The sequence below is a fragment of the Balaenoptera musculus genome, chromosome 11 (assembly GCF_009873245.2).
Source record: "Balaenoptera musculus isolate JJ_BM4_2016_0621 chromosome 11, mBalMus1.pri.v3, whole genome shotgun sequence".
NCBI lineage: Eukaryota > Metazoa > Chordata > Mammalia > Artiodactyla > Balaenopteridae > Balaenoptera > Balaenoptera musculus.
This window is the reverse complement of record NC_045795.1, coordinates 24,969,541-24,986,657: the sequence shown is the minus strand read 5'-3', so window position 1 is coordinate 24,986,657 and position 17,117 is coordinate 24,969,541. Positions and strand designations below refer to the sequence as shown.

Below are 17,117 nucleotides of genomic sequence, written 5' to 3'. Positions count from 1 at the left end.
TTGGAATCAGTGGTATACTAAGGTCAGGGCAGTGGAAGCAGTCAGCCCTGGGGGCACACATGAAGGCATTGCATGATCTATAAAGAATTTTAAAATAATGATAAACCTCTAAAGGCAATGTGGTATCCTGGATTTAACCCTGGAACAGAAAAAGGACATTAGTGAAAACACTGCTGAAATCCAAACAAAGTCTGTAGTTTGGTTAATAGTATTGTACCAGTGTTAATTTCTGTGTTTTGAAAAATGTACCATGGTTACATAAGCTGAGTGAAAGGTTTATGAGGACTCTCCATAATATTTTTGCAACTCTCACGTAAATCTAAAATTATTTCAAAGTTAGAAACAAATTTTAAATGACAAAAGTGACTAAAAATTCTTTGTTTTTTAATTATCACCATGGCAATTCTAAACAATGTTAGAGGTAAAAATACTTCCCCAAATCTTTTGGTCTAAATTCTAAACAATTGTTGTTGCTGTTGAGTTTTAATAATATGTATGTAAATTTCAACCTTGCCCATTTTTACTATTTATCTTTTAATAAACATTGCATCCTACATGAAAGTTAATTCTAGTAACTCTCATATATACAGCCGACTCCTAATATACAGGGTCTCAGATGCACATATTTGTTTCCAGTAAGTTCATACCCATCTGGAATCATCCTAGCTCGTTTCCAGCACAGCCAGGTCTCCAGTGTGACAGAAGCTTGGGTTTGAACCACAAATTGGAAACAAACAATGATAACAGTGATTTTATAGATGAAGAAACAGAACTTGTTACTTTAATTCTGTCATTCTTTGTGACCACTGGCAGCTCTTATTTGTGTTTAAAATTTAAAACAGTAAGACAGAGTACAAAATGCCTGCATCCCACACTCACTCACCTTCAGCAGTTAGGCAATAACTCAGAAAAACCAAGTCGCTTGTCCAGTGGCAGCTAGTGACTCAGTGGCAGAGTAAGGCATGGGAACCAGGACTCCTGACCACTCAGGGCTCTAACCACTGCCCCCTATTTCCTCTTTCCAAGTCTCATTCAGCTGGAGACAGACTTATTCCAGACGACTAATGAGTGTGCCACCTGACATTCAGAAGGGAAGTGGGGGCATTTTTAAAAAGAGACACAACTCAAATTAACATTAGAAATGAGTACATTTCAGGGGACTTCCCTGGCGATGCAGTGGTTAAGACTCCGTGCTTCCAATGCAGGGGGCGTGGGTTTGATCCCTGGTTGGGGAACTAAGGTCCCACATGCTGCACGGCTGGGCCAAAAAAAACAAAACAAAAAAAAAAGAAATGAGTACATTTCAGTCAGAATTCCTGCAACCAGGAAAATACTGGAATACAACATTTGGGGAGCAAAGGAATGATTTCAGATCTTGATTTCCACCGAGTTCTCCAATTTGGGGGGCATCTTTCAATGGAAACTCTCTGGGGAACTTATCCTTAGTTTGTTTAAGAAGAAAGCAAGAACTATCAGAATGGCACCTCTGTGATGCAGTGGGCATCACAGTGAGGAAAAGCTCAATAGCAAGAACTCTGTGGAAGGACAGTTTACATGAGCCTCTGCCTTCCCCGAGCAGCTCTCACCCAGTCTGGGGAGAAAGGTAGACACTGTTTTGATTAAATTTAAGCAGCTCCCTGTGAACCTTTGTAATCAGTCCTTGAAATTCATCCCATCTCTCTTTCTCATATCACAGCCCAGGATTCAGGAACCATTCACTTGCGAGTTGTCAATCATGAACACTACATGCAACTACTGGGTGTGTCTTTGCCCAGCTCCCAACAACAATAATGGTTTAGGGGTGCCCCGCTCCTCACTGAGCTGTTAATTGACCTCCTGTTGCATGCTTGGAAGGATGATGGATGAGTGGAAGGGTGGGTGGATGGATGGATGGATGAGTGGAAGGGTGGGTAGATGGATGGATGGATGGGTGGAAGGGTGTATGGTTGGATGGGTAGGTAGATGAGTAGATGGACGGATGGATTAATGGATCAACGTGAGGGAATTCATACCACTCCATCTTTATATTGGTGCCCAAGTTAATTCCATAGTGAAGGGGCCCCAAGGGGATTCTGCTTCCACACAGGAGGCATGTTCAAGAACAAAGATATATTTAGGTTGGGTAGAACTTAGCTGTGGGGTAGATTTAAGGCCCTGAGAGACGGGAACCATAGCTTTCCATCTGTGTGCCTTAGCTACCAGCTCATTCTCTACTGCCTAATAGGTGCTGAGAGACTGTTGACAAAAATGAATGAATGAATGAATGATTTGAGAAACACTAGGAAGTCTCCCCCTGACCCTGATACTCATCCCCACATTCTGATTTTTTGTTATTATATTCCAATGTGAAAATTTCATCCCTTTGTAAATCAGTTATGTATCCAGAAAGTGTCCAGTTATGATGCAAAATATTCCTGGATGCTAAACACATTAAGCCCTTTCCATCTGTTGTCTCTTTGGCAGGAGTGAGCTGGTCACATTGCCGTCTCGCTTGATTCTTTGCTGATGAGGTTGGGCACAGGGCAAGCCCAGAGGTTTCTCTGACCGGGCAGAAGGGCTCTTGCTGAGGAGTGGGAGAGGGCCCTCCAATGCAGGAGGCACCAGGACCCCTCTCCCCTGATCTCGGCAGCCAGCCCCTGGCCCCAGCGCCTTCTCAGCAGCCCCTCCTCCACAGGAGAAGAATTCCTCACTTTGTCCCCTGGGTTTCCACGAGCTGGGTGGGGCGCTGAGGTGAGGAAAGAAAGAAAGAAGAGGAAGAGTGAGAGCAAGAAAATAAACACGAGAAGAGGAGAGACACAGGACAGAAAAGAGAGAAGAGTGGAAAGAAAGAGGCTAGACATAGGCAGGGGGTAGGAGAGAGGGAAAAACTAGATTCTCTTTGCAGCACAATGCTTCTAGTAATAATATCATCATTATCTCGCCTGAACAGATGTGCGAGGACTCTGTCTACTCATTATACAGCATGAAAATGGAACGAGTTTCCATCAGCCTCATCGGAAATCTTGGCAGATGCTGTCAGAAAGTGGTGCTGCTTCTGAGATGTGATATTTCAATAGCAGATACAGTACTTTTTGACTGGGGTTGGGAAAAAGAGAAAAAGGGAGTTGATTGTGCTTTCTTTTTTTTTTTTTTTTTTTAATTTTGAAATTCTTTTCTCCAAGGAGGTTTCTCCTTAGACCACATCGAGCTCCTTGGACCAGCCACGTCAGCGTGACCAGTGGTCTGGGGCTGGCCTGCAGTCTTAGGGCCACGCTAGACCCCGTGCCAAGGCCTGTTCCTTGGAAACAGCCCCTCTGCTCAGCCTCCAAGGCATGCCCTGCGAGGCCCTGACCTCCCCTACTCCCCACGATTCATCGTCTCCAGTCCCCTCTTCCACTTCCGCCTGGACCTCGGTGTCCCTGTCTTGCACGGAGACGTCTGAAGTGTGTGGTTCAAGCAAAAAGCCTTTTGTCCCCAGCTGAACAAGGCGCAGGGAGCCGGGCAGCGCCAGAGACAGGAGTGGACACCCTCCGTCCCTGAGCGGAAGCCTCGCAGTGTGCAAGCTCCTCACGACCAGCGCCACCTTCCCCGGGAAGGCGGCCAAGGCCTGCAGCCCCGGGTAGGAAATCCCCAGTGAGAGGCCCTTCCTGAGCGCCACAGAAAATGCTTCTTTTCATCGACTCCAGTCCCCTTCCTTTCTAGCGTGAAGGCCCAATCACACCCCCCTTCCTGGCCTTCCACACTCCGTTCACATGCCAAGTGCCCCACCCAGCGCCTGTTGGTTCCTGCACCCTCAGCTGGGCTCCCCCAGCCCCTGGAAAGCCTCCTCTTTCCCCCAGTGGGGCTGCCCGCTCTCCCTCCACCCAGCTCCCTGGGCCCTCACACCAAACTCTTCCATGCCGTGACCTAACATCTCCAAGAGGCTCCCGTCAGGTTGGACGGAAAGGGTTTGTTGACTTTGCCAGATTAGCAAGGGGAGCAAATTCCACGGATGCCTCAGTTCCAAAGTCTCAAAGTTCAGACCTCCAGTTTGATAGCAGGAGTGAAGTGATGGAGGCGGCCTGAGATAGCACAGAATAATAACAGCAACAGCAATCACTCTGGGTGGAGCAATTACTAGCTGGCAGGCAATTGTCTCTGCCCTCTCACGAACTTCTAAACTTAATCCTCACAACAACCTCGGCTACAGGTAGTGCTGGTAGCCCCAACTTGCATAGGAGGAAATAGAAGCCCAGAGATATTAAGTAACAGGCCCAAGGCCCCAGGCCAGTAGGAGGCAGAGCAGGGCGTGCCTGGGGATGGCACTCCTGTCCCCATCCCCCCCTCTCCAGACATGCCCTGGGGGTGGCAGGAGATTTGGATTCCAGCCTGGTTCTGCCACTCTGCAGGTGGGTGACCTCAGGCCAGCTGCACTCTTTCCCAATCAGAAAAATTAAGAGAATGAGGTGATTTCTTGGGGCACTTTCAGGTGGTAATGCTGTGATTTTTTTTTTTTTTTTTTCCTAATTATAAAGGTAGTCAGGTATAGCACAGGGAACTCTGCTCAATTTTTTTTTTAAATTAATTAATTATTTATTTATTTTTGGCTGTGTTGGGTCTTCGTTTCTGTGCGAGGGCTTTCTCTAGTTGTGGCAAACGGGGGCCACTCTTCATCGCGGTGTGCGGGCCTCTCATTATCGCGGCCTCTCTTGTTGCGGAGCACAGGCTCCAGACGCGCAGGCTCAGTAGCTGTGGCTCACGGGCCCAGCCGCTCTGCGGCATGTGGGATCTTCCCAGACCAGGGCTCGAACCCGTGTCCCCTGCATTGGCAGGCGGATTCTCAACCACTGCGCCACAAGGGAAGACCCTGCTCAATATTATTTAACAACGTAAATGGGAAAAGAATTTGAAAAAGAATACATACATGTATATGTATGACTGAATCACTTTGCTGTATACCTGAGACTATCACAACATTGTTAATCAACTATACTCCAATATAAAATAAAAAGTTAAAATAACGGTAGTCAGAAAGATCTCCAAACTTCCTGGATTCGGGGCCAACCCCAGATAAAGGGATGGAGTATGTGGCAAAAGTGATGCTCGGTGACCCCTCAGGGCTCCATCTGCAATGTTTCCCTCTGTCCAGACCAGGCCCCTGGTGCAATCCCTCCTACCCCTCCAGGCCCCAGCGTCCTGGGGTGGGTGAAAAGAGGGTTTGTCCATCACCTAATAACTCAGAGGACACACAGACCATGCACATCAGGATGGGTAAACCCAAGCTCCTTATTAAAAAAGAGCTATCCTTCGAATGCATCCTCACTTGTACCAGGGGTGACCAGTGCTAGTCAAAGGTGAGCTTAGAGGTTGCTCTAGGCCAAGTCTCTTGGGCAAAAGGGGAATGGTCTCTCATGCTCTGCTATGAGATGGAGTTGTAAATACCGTTTCGGAAACTAGGGGCCGTGTGACCAGAGATGTCCTACTCCCCTCCTTCCTGCCAGGAGCCCCTCAGCGACTGCCCATTGCCTACAGGGGGAAGCCCGCATCCTTTGTCTTGGCTTCAAGGAGCACCATAAGCACACTCTCACCCTCCCACCTTGGCCTCCATCTTCCCTAGAAACTCATAAGTACCACCCCTGACAATTTTGACTGAGCTGGCAGCATCATAAGAGTTAACTCTTGGGACTACCCTGGTGGTCCAGCGGATAAGACTCCGTGCTCCCAATGCAGGGGGCCTGGGTTTGATCCCTGGTCAAGGAACTAAGATCTCACATAGCGCAACTAAGCCCATGCGCCCCAACTATTGAGCCCGCGAGCTCTAGAGCCTGTGCCCCACAACTAGAGAAAGCCTGCACGCCTCAACAAAGACCCAGTGCAGCCAAAATAAACAAATAAATAAATTTTTAAAAATAAATAAATAAAAATAGGGAGGTCTCATTTGAAAAAAAAAGAATTAACTCTTACTGTTGGTGGCAGATTTGTAGCATCCTATTTGGTTGATTCTAAGATGCACCCTTTTTCTCATTTTAACATCTTACTCATTTAACACTGATCATGCAATCGATGGCGTGTTCTTGTTTATCTGGCAGCACTGTTTTCTTTTGTTGGTTCATGGAATAACGATGTAGCTTACAAATGAAGGCATCTCGGGTTTGATGAAGTATGGTAAGTAGCATTTTCCAGAGTTGAGCTCTGGAAGCTTGGCCAGAGACTGGGAAGCTGCTTGCCCATTCTCTGCATCTTTTTCCCCCAATCAGGCCTGGGTCCTGGTGTAATGGGGGTGACTTCTGGGGGCCTTTATGGACCTCTGGTTGCAACCACGGGTGATACTTAAAATGTTTAATGACTAGACCAATCAAAACAGAGGCTGAAAACCACTGGCATGTCTGTCCTGGAGCTTACTTGATCCCCACCCTGGCTGTGGTACTCCTTCCTGATTTTATGGACCATTGCCTGCACCCTCAGGGAACGTGGCCTGTCACCCAGTCCCAGGGGAAAATCCCCAACTGGATTAAGCCAGGCATAGTTATCTCAGTCTCCTTTGCCTTTACTGGCTTAAGGGATGGGCATGTATATTAGTTTAGTATTGCTGCTGTAACAAATGAGCATAAAACAACACAAATTTATTATCTTATGGTTGTGTGAGACAGAGGTTGGGTACATATCTCACTGAGCTAAAATCAAGGTGTCTGCAGGGCTGAGTTCCCTTCTGGAGCCTCCAGGGAAGAATTGGTTTCCTTGCTCTTTAGGTATTGGTAGAATTTAGTTTCTTGCAGCTGTAAGAGTGAGGTTGCTGGCTGTCAGCAGGGGGCCTCTATTAGTGTCTAGTGGCCTCTCTCCAGGTCTTACACATAGCCCCCTCACTCTCAGAACCAGCGACAAATTCCCCTCATGCTGCCATCTCCGTCACTCAGCTGGGTTTATGTGATTATGGTTTGTTTTTTTGTTTTGTTGGGGGTTTTTTTTGGCCACTACACATAGCTTGCGGGATCTCAGTTTCCCGACCAGGGATTGAACCTGTGCCCCCTGCAGTGGAAGCTCTGAGTCCTAACCACTGGACCACCGGGGAAGTCCCATATGTGACTATGTTGAACTCCCCATCTCAAGAGTCTACCTTTGGGACTTCCCCAGTGGTCCAGTGGTTAAGACTCAGCACTTCCAATGCAGGGGGCCCGGGTTCAATCCCTGGTCAGGGAACTAGATCCCGTATGCTGCAACTAAGAGCCCGCATGCCGCAACTAAAGATCCTGCCTGCTGCAACGAAGATCCCATGTGCCGCAACTAAGACCCTGTACAGCCAAATAAATACATAAATATTTTTTAAAAAGGGGGGACTTCCCTAGTGGCACAGTGGTTAAGAATCTGCCTGCCAATGCAGGGGACACGGGTTTGATCCCTGGTCCGGGAAGATCCCACATGCTGCGGAGCAACTAAGCCCGTGCGCCACAACTACTGAGCCTGCGCTCTAGAGCCCGCAAACCACAACTACTGAGTCTGTGTGCTGCAACTACCAAAGCCCACGCCTAGAGCCCGTGCTCCACAACAAGGGAAGCCACCACAATGAGAAGCCCACGCACTGCAACTAGAGAAAGCCCGCATGCAGCAACGAAGACCCAAAGCAGCCAAAAAATAAATAAATAAATAAATAAAATGAAAAAGAGAAAAGAGAGAGGAGTCTACCTTTAATCTACAAAGTCCCTGTGGTCATGTAAGGTAAGAAATTCACAGGCTCCAGGGGACAAGAGTGTGAGGGTCTTTATAGGCCATTGTCTGCCTGCTACTGCATGTGACCCACTCTGGCCGATGAGATACAAGGGGAAATCTGCTGGGGCTTGGGGAAAGCTTTCGCTCCTTGATATAATGATTCTAAGGCTTGCCGCACTCTTACCTGCTTTGATTGAGGGGCTACGAGCTACGGCAACCATCGTGCCACACTAGGCATCAACACCAAGAATAAAAGCTGACACACAGAGAAGAGTAGTGGGAATATCAGAGTGAGAAGAGAGTGCTTGGCCTTTTGATGACAGTGTTGAGGCACTGAACCAACCTAGCATACTTAACCTAGCTCCTACTGGCCCCCGCTTTAGGGCCGGAGGAGGACCCTGTATTTCCAGTTACGGCCGGGGATTAGTCTTAGAGGAACAGATTGCCCATAGTCCCTGATGCTGCCTGCTAGACCGCACCTCCTGGTTGAGAGGATTGTCTGAATTATGCCTGAACTTGCTGTATCCTTCAAACTTGGTGGCTGGACTGCTGGCCGCCCTCCCAGTGGCTCAGTCTCCCCAGCCCTGCCCCAAGGAGTCTCAGCTCTTTCCTCCCTGTTAATCCTGCGTTTCCAGGGTCACATCCTACCTGTGCTCTTCCCACCTTGATGCTTCTGGTGTATCGTAATATCCAAACATCCTAGACCGCTGGCCATTCTCTGAATAGTCCTTCCACTTTCCTGCTTCTACGCTGTTCCTTCATGCTGGTCCCTCAATTGGAAATGCTCTTTCAACACTCTCATATCTTCACCATTAAATCCTCGCGACCATCTTGTGATGCTATTATTCCCATCTGGCAAATGATTCAAAAACATTAGGTAAGTTATTTAAGGGGATGTGGCCAGCAAGTGGCAGAACTGGGACGCTGATGTAGGTCTCCCTGACTTCAGTGTCCATGTCCTCTGACTCCCCCGTTTGACATTTTAGAGAAGACACTGCCCATCTCAAGTCATGAAGGACTTGTCCCCTTCCATGTATTATAAGCACCCTGAGGGCAAGGAGTGAGTCATTCCTTATTGACCCCCAGAGTCAGCGGTGTGCAGGTCAAGGTCAAAAACTGGCTTGGGGGTCGAAGGTGGGAGCCCTGATTTGTAGTGTTTTCCATGGGGTAAATACCCCATAGTGGCTGATTTCAATGTCCCATATGACCTTACTGAACCAGGAGCTGGAAGAGTGAACAGTGCACAGCGTTATAGGAATGTTTCCACCGTACAGATATACAACAATGTGAGTAACCTCAAGAGCACAGATTAGGAGGTACTTCCCTGGAGGCGCAGTGGTTAAGAACTCTGCCTGCCAATGCGGGGACCTGGTTCGAACCCTGGTCCGGGAAGATCCCACATGCCGTGGAGCAAACTAAGCCCGTGCGCCACAACTACTGAGCCGTGTGCCACAACTACTGAAACCCCGCACACCTAGAGCCCGTGCTCCGCAACAAGAGAAGCCACTGCAATGAGAAGCCCGTGCACCGCAACGAAGAGGTAGCCCCCGCTCGCGTGCAACTAGAGAAAGCCCGCGCGCAGCAACAAAGACCCAACGCGGCCAAAAATAAATAATAAATAAATAAATTTTAAAAATTAATAGCTTTAAAAAAGAGAGCACAGATAACAGCAAAATGTAGTAAAAATCATTGGGAAGTGAATGAGTTTTGATCATTTATTACCTTTGTTTTAAATCCAGTTGCTTCTATTTTAATTTTATGTAACTTAATCTTTAAAACTGTTGTGTTTAACAATTGGCTTGCAAATTTCCTGGAAACTTAACAATTAGGTTCCTAAGTGGTTAGAGCTGGCTGCAGCGTGCCACTGCTGGAGTCTAGTCCGAGGCTTTGCTTTCAGTTGGTTCTAGAATGGTGGTGGGTATGCTGATAAAAAGAATATGCTCATCCACTAATGAGCTCCGAATAGAGCTGGTAGCCAGACTTCAACATCCTTTCCCGTGTCTGAGAATGCCTTAGTTCCACCACTCACACAGAAGGCCACACAAATAAAAATTAGCTGAGGGTGGAGACCAAAGAACAGCCAAGGCTCCAACTAAGGTCTGTGAAAACTGATCTCTGCCCAGTGCCAGGGTGGGGCTTTGTGACTGCTTCCAGTTCAAAACAGTCCTGGCAACTGGGTTTGAGCAACTGTCCTCTCTCCGACTACACCCACAGCCAGAGCGGTACTGAAGAAAAAGCACCAGTCATCTTGTTATTCTATCACATTCCAGAAAGGACAGCCCCCCAGGAAGTGGGGAGCCTAAAAAGAAGTAACAACTAGATTGCTCCTCCCAAAGGCACAAAGAAGTGCTGCGCTGAGACTGTCTTAACGTTTCGTTATGGGTTCAGCGCTGACATCACTGGAAACTGGAGTGGGCAGGCGCAGCTTGGGGAGGGAGAGGGCCAGCTGGAGAATCAGCTGCGCTGCATTGCACTCAGAACTATCCCTGTCCCGGTTCAGGGATTGTACCATATATGGACTCAGGCTCAGGACGGCAGTCCCACTGATTGCATTGGGGCTCCTGAAAATTGCATTTGGGATTAGGTCATTGCTACCAGCAAAGGGAAGACTTGGTGGCTGGACTGCTGGCCGCCCTCCCAGTGGCTCAGTCTCCCAGCCTGCCCCAAGGAGTCTCAGCTCTTTCCTCCCTGTTAATCTGCATTTCCCAGGGTCACATCTTACCTGTGCTCTTCCCACCTTGATGCTTCTGGTGTATCGTATATCCAAAATCCTAGACTGCTGGCCATTCTCTGAATAGTCCTTCCACTTAAGGCTGGTCAGCATAAAGAAATCGGGCCAATTGTGGTCTGGCGTGGACCGAGGAGGGAAGGGGGTGCCGCCCCTTTCCAGCCAAGCTGCTCTTGGGAACAAAGGCCGGAGCCTGAGCAAGCTGTGGGAGTGACTCTCGGCCACAGTGCACTCAGTAACAGTCCAGGCTCCCAGTTACTCTGGAGTCAAGATGGGTTCACCCAGGTAAACCCCAGCTAGTGAACCCACAACCTCATCCCCTAGGTCCAGACTGGGTCAGCCCAGGGTGATACAACTGGGCCTTGGGAATCCAGGGAAAGGGGAAAGGAAAGGGTGGGTTGGAAGTGATCTGGGAAAGTGGCTTTTAATAAATGGCCAATAAATTGGATCCAATTTGTAAAGATTAATTAATGTGTTTTGCTGTTGTTTCAGCAATTGGATGGCTTTAACTTTTGTTTTTAAAGGACCAGTCTGAATTATTTCAGGACACTTCTCTCTCTGTGCACCTCTTGATTTGATTCAAAAGACAAGAAGCATGGATTACTCTCTGGCAGTGAGAATGAACTGCTCCATGTGCGAGATGCAGAGAAACCTCACAAACATAAGGTAGAGAGAAAGAAAGCAGACACAAAGGAGGACTGTGAATCCCATTCATACCAGCTCGAAAACAGGCAAATCCATCTGTGTTGTTAGAACTTGGGATAGTGGTTCCTTTGTTGGCATTAGTGACTGGGAGGGGCAGGAGGGCTTCGGGGTGCGAGTGACATACTCATTCTTTGTCTGGGTTCTGCTTACACAGATGTAGACACACTGAGATGTCCACTTAGGATCTATGACATGTCTGTATGTCTGTAATATTTCATTCAAAAGTTTCATTAAAAAAAACACAAAAACCAGGCCTTCCAAGATGGCCCACACTCTGTCTATAGAGTGTGTATCTCCCTAAATAAACCTTCTTTTGCTTTAAACACACACACACACACACACACACACACACACCAGAATGTAATCTTGTGAAGTAACCTGTAACAGCAAAACAGTGAATTCCTCTGTGCCAACCAAAAATAAGCCCTGAGGGTCAGTGCAGCACAATGCGCAGAGCGACATTGGCTCTGACCCCACTGCTGCTGTTCACTGGTGAAAGGGTCTTGGGAACCCAGCTCCCCACTTCTCACATCCTCCGCTGCAGAACAAAGGGGTGGGATTCGATGAAATGCTCTCCCAGAGAAGACTCCTCTTCCTACCTGCTTCAGTGGAGATGGAATAGATTTAATGTTTGCTTTGCCTCTCCTGTGATCTTATAGAGGAAAGTTCTGCAGGCTTGGTGAGCCCACAGATCAGATTTCACAGTCAAAGCGTACACACGCCTGTGCTCACACACACACAGGCGCACGTGGGAGTACCGAGCCCCTCTCAGCATCCTCTCATCACCCATCGTCAGCCTTGACTTTCCCATTCATCTCCATTCTCACCTCATCTCCTCCCCCTTGATCTTAGTCAGTGTTATTTGTCTCCTAGGGCTGCCATGCAAAGTACCACAGACTGGATGGTTTAGGACAACAGAAAATTTTCACCTCACAATTCTGGAGGCTAGAAGTTTAAGATCAAGGTGCTGGCAGGGCCACGCTCCCTCTGCAGCCACCGAAGGATCTTTTCTATGCCTCTCTCCTAGCTTCTGGTGGCCTCAGTGATCTCTGACTTGGGGATGATCACGCCAATCCTCCACCTCCACGTGGCGTTCTCCCGTGACCTCACATGGTCGTCCCTCTGTGCATGTCTGTGCTCAAATTTTCCCTTCTTATAAGGACACCAGGCATATTGATTAGGGCTCATCCTAATCACCTCATTTTAACTTGATGACCTCTGTCAAGACTCTATTTGCAAATATGGTCATATTCTGAGGTACCAGGGGCTAGAACTTCAATACATATATTTCTTGAGAAGGACATAATTCAACTCATAACATCCAGTGATTAAAAGGCTTCAGGAAAACCTCAAGTAGCCCCCAACTCTGTGCCCTGCCAGGAAAGAGTAAGGATTCCAGATGAAGACCAAACACTGAGAGACTTGAACTAATCTCTTGTGTTTGTATCATACTTCCCACGCCCAAAGCACTTCCATAATCAATATATCATTTGATTCCCCACAGTAAGAAAGGTAGAAATGCAGGCTCTGGGGCCAGACCGCCTGGGTTGGAATCTCAGTTCCATTTGTTACCAGCTGCTTGACCCTGGGCACGGGACCTCTTTGCCGCGGTCTCCTCCTCTGTCAAACAGGGATGTGCTGAGAATCAAAAGAATTAACACGAGAAGGGCTTACAACAGTGCCTGGTACACAATTCGCATGGATAAGCCTTAGCTACAGCAAGATCAGAACACCAGACAGCGTCATCCCCATCTTACAGATGAGGAAACTGAGGCACACAAGAGTAATTCTAGGCAGATCCAGAATGGAAACCCAGGCCTTGTGGGTTACAGCACAGACTCATTGGGTTATCTGGCCTGACTTGCTGTCCCTTTTAGGTAATAATAACAACAACGACAGCTACCTTTCACTGAGCACTCACTAATTGCCAGGCACTGTGCTAAGTGCTTTACATACAGCATCTCATTTAATCCTCGTGTGAGGTCTTGTGATCCCCATTTTAGAGCTGAATCACTCAGCTAGTGATGGGGAGCCAGGATTTGAGTGCAGGCCTCTGCAACATCAGGGCCTGAGTTTTCGACCCTTTATGTACCATAACCTCTGGAAAGAAGATGACCACCGTAGTTGCTTGCTTTATAAACCAGGTGTTGCCAGGATGGATTAGGTGATATTTGTAAGCTTCCCCAAAGGTCAGGAAGAAGTCATTCCTAACCATCCTTCATCCTAAGTGTCCCACGTGCTCCCACGGAAGGATTTGCAGATCTGACACCAGAGCTTAGGAGGCCAACCCTGGGAGAGGAGAGACGCCAGATGAGAGCTTTATAGCCAAGGCCAGGGCCGGGTGCCAGCGAGATTGTCTGATGCTGCTGAACAGATAGAGGAGAACCCAATGCCAGAACCCAGAGGGAACTGCAGTGCCCGGGCACAAAGGCTTCGTGACACCTTTCAAGTCTGTGAGGAGAGAGAAGGATGACACTTCACTTGGGTGCAGCTAGTCCTGGGGGAGGGGGGACGCTGCTCAGGTGGCCACCTGGGAACACCTTCCTGGTTGGGGAAGTCAGGCAGAGACCTAATGGAAGCAGCCCCATGGGGGCTTTGCCCAGGCTGGGTTGACACACATCCCGACGCACACACATGGTTGTGTCTGGTGACCCAGACAGACACGACTGTTTGGGCTTCTGTCGTTTCTTCTTCTCCCTCTATCAGCAGCATTGCACTCAAAGTCCTTGATCCCAGCTTGCCTGATTAGGGTCGTCACAATCCCTGGGCCCTGCCTGTGCCTCCTGGGGCCCCCTGGTGGATGCACCAAGGTTAAAGGAACCAGTGGAGGCCGAAAATAGGGCAGCTGTGGTGGTGCAGAGGGGAAGGCGGGGTATGGTGGATTTTTTTCCAACAGAATTTAAAGAGTGCTGTCCTGAATCTCTCTTGCCCCCCTGGGTGAATGATTTACCATGACAGCTCTGACCCTGGAATGGACTTTGAGGGGATGGCAAAATAAAAGGTTGGCCGCCTCCTTCGATTTCCATTTGGAGCACCCCGCAACTCTCCAGGGCATTGAGAAGGCAACACGCTTGGAGTTTTCCCAGAAGAATGTGGGCTGTGGCCTGAGCAAAAGGTGTTTACTCCCTTGGAGGTGGGATTTTTATTGCTAGTTTCAACATCAAGGAGGTGTGAACGTTAGGCACAAATCCTGACAATCAATATCACCTGAGGAAGGCCAGAAAAGGGCTGCACGGGTCACTGCTTCTCAAAGTTCAGAGGCACAGTTTGGAAGCAGCTGGGAATCTCATGAGAATGCAGATTCTCAACCAGTAGGTCTGGGGTGGGCCCCGGGAGTCTGTGTTTCCGACGTGTCCCCGAGGCTTGTCCTCTGGACTAAGAAATACTCCTGTACCGTCCTGGCATTCTCCTCCACACACACCACCCCCGCCAAAAACCTAAAATAAAACCGGGGAATCGCATTTCCTGGAAGTGTCTTACATGACCCCAAATAACTGGGAAAGGACTGCCATACGGTATTTAGGGTTTTAACTGTCCCCTCCGCTCCCGCCCACCAAGAATGGCCTTACACTAGAGCAGGTCAGAGGGTAGCGCAAAGGATGAAGACGATTTCATGGACAGTCTCCGGCAATCTTAAAGAAAAAGCAGAAACAACAGTATTAAAACTACCAGATTTTGCTCTAAAATACATTCTTAAAGGTGGCTTGGACTGATATATAAGCATAACAATGACTAGAAAGCATGGTTAAAGGCAAATTTTGTTCTTTGTGCTTTTCTGTATTTCCCAAATTTTCTACAAACAAACGTATGTTGCTTTCTTTTTTTTTTTTTTTAAAGGCTAAGCTTGAAACATTCTGGACTGTGGAAGTGCATAGGCCTTTTCCCTGGTGCTGGGAACTAGGATGGAATCTTTAACATTCAAGAGCTGATACTGTCTAGACAGGTACACTCTGCAGATAACTGAACCTTTGGGGATGGAGGGAGGGCTAGGATCTTCTGGTGTTGAGGAGACCAAGCTGGCAAGGCAGGTTGGCATTGAGTCACCATTTGGCATTGAAGGAGGGAGGGAGGCGGCGCGTGGGGAGCACCCGGCCTCTGCCTCCTGAGGTCATGCTGACTGCTTGTGGCCCAAGGTCTGATTTATTTTAGTTTCTACGTCTGTGAGCAAGGCCAGTTTGCATAAATGATGGTCTGGCATTTTGATCCATGTTTACAAATCAATGAGCAGACTACCAAAATCAATGAACTGTGATTGTGTGCATTTTATAGGTGAGAAAAGGCAGGTTGGGGTAGGGAGGTTGGAGAGGGTAGAATTAATAACGGAAATGGAAACTTCATAACTCAGTTTCCCTTCCAAGGCACTTCCTTTCCATCAGGGATTCCCAATCTTGGAAGAGATAGTGCAGCGTAACTCTGGGTAAACACAATCCTCTCCTTATCAGCAGGGTGCTTTGTATACAGTAGGTACTCATTTTTTTAAAATACCCTAATGCTTCTTTCATAATGGTCTGAGCATAAAGCACAGAGCAATTTTAGGAAATTGCCATCTTTTCCCACTGGTAGTAACAAGCTTTGCAAAGAGGTTTGCATACACAGTCACCAATACCTATTTGTTAAATAGAATAAAAGAATATTGAAGAGACAAGATTTAGGAGGTCTGAAAAAACAAAATGGATTGCTAAGAAACGGGAAAAGAGCTGGCTCTAAAATGTAGCAATATTCTTTTATGTTTACACATATAAGATGGCTTTATAGGTTTCACGCATGTAATTTCTAATGTTTGAGAAAATAAAATTATAGGAGGGCTGCCTTCTCAGGTCCCTCCACCCTCTGTTCAGGAATGAAGACTGGCCTTCTGTTACCAACTTGGCCGATCTCTCTGCTGCTTTTTTGCCAGGCCTACTCAGATTTGAATACCCTTCATCCTTCATGCTTGGGCTGCAAAGGTCAATGTAAGTGACATTTGCTTTTTTGTCTCCAGTCTTCGTTCCTCTGGGTCCTTTGTTGACCTAGACCCATGACCCTGCCAATCAGTTGTCCCTTATTTTCATGGCTTCCTCTAGAAAAAAGGAAAAACTCCTTTATAGGCAGGTACGAACAACTGATAAGTTTAGAGTAGCCCAGAGAGGTTGCATTCCAGGCCCAAACTGTGAGCAGACCAATTTGTCTTCTAAGGCTCTCCTTGACTATTTTTGATCCTCTGTTTTTAGTGTCAGGGTGTCTCTGGCCTCCAGAGCACATCTCTGAGGCTCTCTATTACCTCAGGGAAGGCTCCCGACCTGCAGACTCACCCTGACCCCCATACCTCTCCCCCTCTCACCATCCTATCCGAACTTACCCAACCTTGCCCCAGCCTTCAGCATCTTTGTCATAAATTGACCAAATGTACCAACAGACCCCTTAATAGTGAGAATTAAAGACAAGTGCATTTTTGAGATGATAGACCTTCAAATCACCCAATGTAAGCAACCCTGCCATTGGGTCCACGGGCCCCATGAAGATTGACGACAGATAAGTGAAGCTGTGGCCTACGTGATCTTCCCTCAATTGCACAGCACCTTCCTCTGGCCCTATGGACATCGATGACCCACCAGGAGCGTCAGAGGACCAAATTGCTCCCTAAGTAAAGCAGATAAGAAGAAACACAAGGTGGTATTTGCTGGGGTGAATCATTGCCCTTTCAGCATGTTTGAAATGTCTACTTCTGATCCAAGGTCCCTGGATGAGCAAATTGATATATGACCAGTTAGATTCTCCCTGCAGTGGATTCAGCACATGCCCAAAGCCTCTGTCATAATGATGTACACTCCCTGACCGCCTTGCTAATGGTAACTGGGCTCTGCACCATACGTACCAGGCTGGGAGAACCAGAAGACCAGAGGTGGGCCTAGGTGCCCCTTTCCCTTGGCAAGAACCAGCCCCGAGTTCCCACAGTTTGCCATATCTTACCACTGTCCTACATCGAGCTCCATAATTTATTATGGAAAGCACTCTGCAGTAGAGAAAAGCAGCTGGGAAGACT

At 47.8% G+C, this 17,117-nt stretch overlaps 1 long non-coding RNA gene across 2 annotated transcripts in view; it reads right to left on the bottom strand.

Annotated features, from left to right (window-relative positions):
- Positions 1-14,226: 14,226 nt before the first annotated feature.
- Positions 14,227-17,117, bottom strand: part of LOC118903837 — a 58,213-nt gene continuing 55,322 nt past the window's right edge. For both annotated transcript variants that reach the window (XR_005021876.1, XR_005021877.1), the window contains one exon: positions 14,227-14,727. This is a non-coding gene — a long non-coding RNA (uncharacterized LOC118903837). The remainder of the gene's footprint in view (positions 14,728-17,117) is intronic.